The sequence below is a fragment of the Giraffa tippelskirchi genome, chromosome 10, assembly GCF_054371585.1.
Source record: "Giraffa tippelskirchi isolate mGirTip1 chromosome 10, T2T-mGirTip1v1.2.pri, whole genome shotgun sequence".
NCBI lineage: Eukaryota > Metazoa > Chordata > Mammalia > Artiodactyla > Giraffidae > Giraffa > Giraffa tippelskirchi.
This window is the reverse complement of record NC_137284.1, coordinates 138,566,303-138,573,790: the sequence shown is the minus strand read 5'-3', so window position 1 is coordinate 138,573,790 and position 7,488 is coordinate 138,566,303. Positions and strand designations below refer to the sequence as shown.

Here is a 7,488-nt window from a genome sequence, read left to right as displayed (position 1 = left end):
GGAAGCTCCCCTGGAGGAGAGCATGGCAATCCACTCCAGTGTTCTTGCCTGGAGAACTCCATGGACAGAGGAGCCTGGCGGGCTACAGTCCATGGGGTCTCAAAGAGTCGGACACAACTGAGCAACTAAGCACACGGCACAAAGCTTAAAAGGGTTAAACAGCTTGTCCAAGCTGTGTAACAAGTGTCAGCGGGAAAATCTGAATCCTGGTGTTTTTGATCTCCAAGTTTATACTATTGTCTCTCTGTTCCCAGTTTAAATGGAGCATTAAATGGGAGGTTGCTTAATAGCACTTGAGATGGAAAAGGCAGTACAGAAGTTCTAACTCAGATGAACTAATGCTCATGAGGAAAGCCCAAGACAAGGAAAAGATACTGGTAGACTGATTCTGGGCAGGGATTGACCAGGGCCAGCTTCTAACACCGTAAGGGTTCAAGAGAGGCCAGCTTTGGGGGCCTCTGTGGCAGAGGGCTGTCTGTGGAAAGTGTAGGCTGACCCCTGACACCCATCCCCCATTCGAGGAAAGCAACAGGGATCCCGAGAGTGAAGTGTGCTCTCCCCTTGGTGATGGGCTGGGGACCAGCCTCAGCCTTGTGCTTAGATGAGAGCAGCTGGTAGGAGGCACCGTCCTCCCGCACTCATGGGAGGCAGAGGGCAGAAATGTCAATGGGAAATGCCTCTAGCACACTTACATCCTCATGGTTGAGAACCTTAGCACCAACTTATGCAGTCTTCTTGACCAAATTCTTTTTGCGCTCTGGTGCCCTCACCTGCAGATGATGCCCACGCATCTAAGCTGCAGGCACAGGGCAGAGTGCTCCCACCGTCCTCAGAGGAGTGACCACGCCAGGGTTGGAGAAGTATCCGCAGAATGATATCTCCAGCTCTTGTAGGAAGAGGTTAGCTGAAGGAGGACTTCCCAGCACCTAAAATGAACTACTCAAAATACTTCTCCGAGATACTGGAAAAGCCCCCAGGTAACAGTCTGACTGCACATCTCAGTTAACCATCACAAAGGGAAAGAGCTCCTCTCAGACTTGGGTCCTGTCCTCATGTTTATGAGCAGGCGATTTCAGAAGTTGCTATCACACATGGTATTTAACTATCCCAGAACCGTGTGTGACTCTGTGGTGGCCGGAATTTTGTGTTTACTCTGATAAATCTTCCTACGTGTTCTCCATTTGCTTGACGTGTTCTCATTTCTTCGTAGATTGGCTTTTCTGTTGTAAGCACAACAGAAAATATCTATATATTTCATCTAAAATATCTCTATAATTCATCTATATCTCTATGAATGTATCTATTGCTTTCTCTCAACCGTTTCTCTTACTGGTCAAGATCCTCTTGGATTCAACCCTGACACTCTGAAGGATCTTCCTGACATAGTGTGTCCCTGTTCTGAGGGCACCGTGACGCACCCGAGCACAGTCCCTCCCCCTCAGAAGCACTGGGCCGAAGGGTTGCACCCGGGAACCAGGTTCTGACCCGTCCTCTGATGAGCCAGCTGCTCTCTGTCTTCACTGTGTTGACATTCCTCCTCCAAGGGATTGTAACCATTAACTTAAGATATTTCACTAGGCGGTCACTTGCCAAGACAGACTTTCCAGCATGGCACTGCTGAGTCACTCAGCCTCCCACTGGCTGAAATGTGAAGGCTTGAGAGCCAGGTCCTCCCTAGGTGAACTCGCCTTGAAGCTGCTCTGAAGCCCCTTGGGGAGTCTGGCAGGTCCCACATGCAGAGACTCAAGCCTTACCTCAAACCACCAGTTTTCAGGAACCTGGGCTCCCACTCCTCCCGCGATGTGGTGAAAGGTGCATTCCACCCCTCAAGTTAGATCACAAAGGGGGCAATGTCCCTGGAACCTGTTCTAGGTTGTCCTCCACCTGCTTCCCAAGCAGGGAAGAGGTCAAATGTGCAGGCCCGTGCTGCCCTCTGCTGGCCCTCTGGAGTCTGTGCCGCTGCAGCCCAAAGTGGCAGAATCAGTTCTGAAAATATTAACAGAAGCCTCCTGTGCAGGCTGCTTTCTTGCCCTTCTTTGTGATTAGAGGTATAGGGTCAATGCAGTGTTTTATTTCATAAGACGTCTACCTGAACGCACCTTGATGGGCGGCGAAATGCACAGCCTTGTGTCTGCGGACAGTCTCCTTAGCAGCAGCCACACCAACTCCACACAGAGAGGAGATGTGCACCACTTGGTGGACAGAACCCTCTCAAACTGCGTGTCTTAATTAAGCAGGATACAGAAAGTACTCCTTACTCCCCTTCTAAAAAACTCATCTCTGATTAACAAGAGAAAACGCCTGACTTTGTTCCTCTGTGCCTCTGGGATGTTCCCTAAGGGCTCATACTGTCATTTAAATTCTAGGTGCTGATCTGCTGAACAAACGCTCCCTGAGGATCTCCGTGCCTGGAACTTATCCATCAACAGACTGCTGTGCAAACTTATCTGCCAACAGACTGCTGTGACACCTAACGTAAGTAGAGGCTCTTGCTCCTAAATCAGTCTCAAGGGAGCTTTGTTCTATTTTGTTCCTGGAGGATCCCCCCAGTAAAAATTTTTTAATGGTCATCAGTGTTCCTTCTCTGTTTCTTTTCTCTGAAACACTCAACTTCTGAAATACTATCAGAAAAAGTCTATGACGAACTCCTGCTTAGAAGCAAGGGTATGGGATCCCATATTCGGGTCTTAGAATGGGAAGAGGAGAAGAAGGCAGAAAATATTAAAGCTGCTCACTCCAGCCAGTTCAGTTGGAGATGCCATTGTAGGTCCAAGGGCATCTTTTCAGAGTTTAGTACTCGCCAGACTCCTGTGCGGAGCGACTGTGAAAATGTGCCCCATACAGCTCAGGGGTGAGCCCCTGTGATATGGGGGCCCTTCTGTTTGGCAGCCGTGGCTGATCTCATAGCCAGATCTCTGCTTATAACATGCGGAAGGAAAACCTGTCTCGTTTTTATCATCGTCACCATCACTTACTGAATGTGAACATGTGCCGTTTCTAGTTCTGCTTGCTTCTCCTCAGTCTTTACTCTCACATCAGCCTTCCATGGCGTGGGTCCTCATATTACACAGGTGTGATTTCCCAGATGGGGAGACCGAGGCATGGAGAGTCAAGTAACTTCCCCCAGGTTGTGTGGGGAGTGAGTTTCAGCTCCACAAGTCTGCGTTGGACCAGCCCACCAAATGCCCCACAGAAGCAGGCCGCTTTGGAGGACGAGCAGTGGGGTTGTATCTGGAGACAGTTTTAGCACTGCCACAATCCCCTGTGGGATTTAAAAAGACCTGGAGCTTCCTTAAGATTAGTGGGAGAACAAAGCTTTAGAGAAGACCTAACTTAAGTTTAAGGTCACATTGCAAGTCAGAGTGTAGCTGAGGGCCTTGGGCCAAACCCTACCAATCTCCGAGTTTTCGCCTTCCTCTTGGTCATTAGGTGCCACTTCTGCTAATAGTGACCAAAGCTGGTTTCAGTGGTGTGCGTATGTGCTTATTGGTGAAACCCTGTAGCTCAGAGTCAGTTTATGTTCAGAGATCCATGTGGCCATGTGAAAATTGGCTGTTACAATATATTAAGCACCGAGCAGCAAAGAAGGATGACTGAGAGCCTGGGCCTGGAATCAAGCAAAGTGGAGTCTGATCCCTGGTCTTCTCAGTCCTAAGCTTTTTGACCAGAGTGTGTCCTGTACCCTCACAAAATCTCTGTTCCTTCACCTGGGAACTGGAAATAATACCACCAGCCTTGTAGGTGGTTGTGAACATGAGAAAATGCATAGAAAGCATGTAGCACAGTGTTTGGCCCAGAGTAAGTTTTCCAGAAGTGGAAGCTATTATTCAGAGAACCTTCCCATCCACTTTTCAGTTCATGTTGGCCCTCCCCCTACAGAGGCACTGCAGTGTCCCAACCCATCTAAGAAAACAACATTTGTGTGTAGTGCTTTAAAAATTACAGATGCTTCCTCATACTGCAATCCAGATGCCTCTAAGAACCGCTGTAGGACAGGAATCTGTATCTCCGTTCTCTAGATTGGCATAAGAAGGCTCAGCAAAATTAAATGATCGCCCGAGATCCCACAGCTAGTTGATAGCGCAGCCCAGTGCCAGATCCTGAGCCTCTTATTCATCCACTTCTGTAAGAAAATACTCATTAAAGGCACATAAGTCAACAGAGAACCACCTCCCACCATAGGATTCAGCACCTTCCAACTGATAAAAGAGTTGTATCTTTAGTCCTAAATATTTGGGCTAGGACTCTCATATCCTGATGTCTGTAACATTTTGAAGCTACCTTCTCAAAGAAATGTCATAGTCAGATACCATCTCCTTGTGAAATCCTCAAGCCCCAAGGGACGTTATCTTAATCCAGTTAGCTCATGCAAGAACCAACTGGCATTTCACTTCAAGGAAGACAACATGTTTCCGCTGTTCTGCTTTTGCCGCATAGGAGTTAGCGGTGTGGCTCACTGATTCACATTTCTGGCTGTAACTTTCCTATCAGATCTGGAAGAAAAAATACAGAGAAGGTCAACTTGTTCAAAAACAGCATGAAGGTAAAGAATCGCAGGTGGGATTTTGAAACAGAAACGCATCCTTGTGACCCCTGAGCTAAGAGACACCAAGGAAGGAGTTTGTTCTTGAAAGTTGGTTACTTGGCTGCTGGAGATGGAGAGTTTAACAATGTTAAATGTGTATCCTGTGTGTAAGAAAGAGTTGTTAAAAAAAAAAATAACATTCCTTTCAAATGATGCAATACCTTCACACTGTCAAGGGTTCAAATAGAAACACCCTGAGTTACAGAAACAGCCCTGCCCTCTCCTGGCCTGGAAATACAGAACAATCAGGTGGATCGTTGGATGTGGAAGGATGGGGAGGAGTGGGAACATATTGATGTTTACTGAGCAAAGTCTTTCCCTGCAGTTGACTGTCACTGAAACACTCATCAAAGTAGGCAGATACCACGTGCTGTCGTCCTGTTTCCCTGTGTACGTCCTGGAAAGAGAATGAACAAGTGCCTGTTAACTTATCAACTTTGTTTTTCACCTCCCTACTAGTAAACAATGAATTTTTTTTTTTCTGTGTTAATTCAATAGCCGGTCTGCCCACACAGACCTTTGAAGAAAACCAACCTCTTGCTTTAGAAAATTATACACAGAAGCCCAACTCAAGATCTCTAGTTCACTATATTTTGGTTTAAGTCATTTTACAGTCACCAACTAACTACCTCGGTTTGCTGCTTATTACAAAATTCAGAGACGTATACTACATGACTGATCCCTGTGCCAATTACTCGGTGTCTGCTGGGAATGCCTCCTCACGTGGAGAGATATACATGGGAAAGGATATATCCACCTTCGTTCTTCTGCTGAATTTTTTGAAAAACATACTTAAAGGATAACGCAGAAAACTTACCTTATCTCTTTGTTTCTGTTAAGGGAACAGAACAGTATGGTTTGTAATACAGTATGTGTTATGTATGTGCATGAAGTGCCTGGGTGAGTTTGACATATATTTGATGTATAAGGTATGTGTGATTTTATTAGGCATAAGTAACAGGAAGCAATTCACTCTTCAGGAAGACGTTTTCTCCATAACTGAAGTGTCATTTGAAAACAAAACAAAACTTCTGATTGGCAGTAGGCAAAAGCTGTAACTAATCCCTTGTAAAACATAAGCAGACCTTTTTGTTCAGGATTTTGGTTTTTTTTTTAACGAAAAATGATAACAGTCTGGCTGCGTCTTGCATACTTCAGTCACTGTTATTATCAATTACAATAGGATATCCAGAAGGAACAAAATTAGTGACATAGTTATTTAAGAGTGCCAGTGATTGCATGTGTCTTGGCACTTTTTCGGGTTTAAATGCGTGAATTGACTCTCCGATTGAAATATTTAACTGCCTGTCACTTCACAAAATATGCGCATTCCTTTGCAGTAACTTTGATGAAATGATTGCTACCCAGCTCCACAGCCCAATAGTATTCTATTTCCTTATTTAAAGAGATGAGAAAACTAGCCTAGTAGCAGTAGGCACATACATGTGGCTTTTCCATTGTAAAGGATGAGTCTGTGTTGGGATCTCCTGATGAAGGGATCAGTGGCCAAGCCTGTCAAGGATAAGAATGTGAGCTGAACTCCATGCCCTCCTGGCTTATTAACATCCTGCTGAGCCCACCTGGAATCCTCAGTCACAGGCACATTTAATTGGATGTTCTTCCCACACTCATTTGATGTATGAGGCAAGTCAAGAAGAAGAGCTAGAGTGAAGTTGCTCAGTCATGTCCGACTCTTTGCGACCCCATGGACTGAAGTCTACCAGGTTCCTCCATCCATGGGATTTTCCAGACAAGGATACTGGAGTGGGCTGCCATGTTCTTCTCCAGGGGATCTTCCCAACCCAGGGATCGAACCCGGGTCTCCTGTACTACAGACAGACACTTTACTAAGTTTCTGTTAATTAATCTTTAAGCAAAGACAGCATTCATTGGAAGTACTGATGTTGAAGCTGAAGCTGCAATGCTTTGGCCACCTGATGCAAAGAGCTGACTCATTGGAAAAGACCCTGATGCTGGGAAGGATTGAGGGCAGGAGGAGAAGGGGGCGACAGAGGATTAGATGGTTGGATGGCATCACCGACTCAATGGACATGAGTTTGGGTGAACTCTGGGAGTTGGTGATGGACAGGGAGACCTGACATGTTGTGGTTCATGGGGTCGCAAAGAGCCAGATACTACTGAGCAACTGAACTGAACTGAAAGACAGCAGAGTTAAATGAGTGGCACAACCAAGATTCAGACCCATTCTCACAAGATGATGCTGACATGATAAAAGCAAAAAAGGATGGGGAAATGTTTTAAGCTAAAAAGAAACCAAAGAGTCTTGGTGAGTGAACCTTGACGGGATTTGGGGTAGAAAATAAGCCAACAAAACCATAAAAGAAAAATTTTTGGAGAAAGTGGGAAAAGTTGGATATAGGCTAGACATTAGATGATACTAAGGAATTGTTAATTTTCTTAGGTATGAATAGGATATCATAACTATATGGAAGAATGGCCCCATTTTTCTTTAGACCAGCTCAAAAAGTTAGAAGCACAATGTCACAATGGTTGTTGATTCACTTTCAAATGATTCAGCAAAAAGTATACATATGTCGTACACGTAGATAACATCACTAAAGCAAAAGTGGCCAAAATGAACAGTTATTGAATTTAGGTGGAAGAAATTTAGGAATTTGTTCATTGTCATTCAAATGTAATGTCTGTCTGAAATTTTTCATAACAGTTTTAAAAAAAGAATGCACATCTCTTTTAGTTGGGTAACCTGGACACAGTAAGTATCTTCTTGGCTCCCTGGAACCCTAAAGGGAATGGCAGTAAGGTTCCTAATAAATGATATCAAGAACGATAATGGGAAGGAGAAAAGAATTGCAGCAAGAAATAATTTAAAGAGAACCAGGGATGCAGTGAACAGAGGGGAGCATAACCTTAAGTAAAGCCAA

General features: G+C 45.0%; 1 protein-coding gene across 6 annotated transcripts in view; it reads left to right on the top strand.

The window, feature by feature from the left end:
• The window catches only part of LOC145524549 (uncharacterized), a 349,726-nt gene that overhangs the window by 205,834 nt on the left and 136,404 nt on the right, over window positions 1-7,488 (top strand). For 4 of the 6 annotated variants that reach the window (XR_014067650.1, XR_014067651.1, XM_081537104.1 and 1 more), the window contains one exon: window positions 2,367-2,570. The gene's annotated coding sequence lies outside the window, so the exon portion shown is untranslated. Of the gene's footprint in view, window positions 1-776; window positions 978-2,366; window positions 2,571-7,488 lie in introns of those variants that run through there. The other 2 variants (XR_014067656.1, XM_081537108.1) reach the window with 2 other exon arrangements.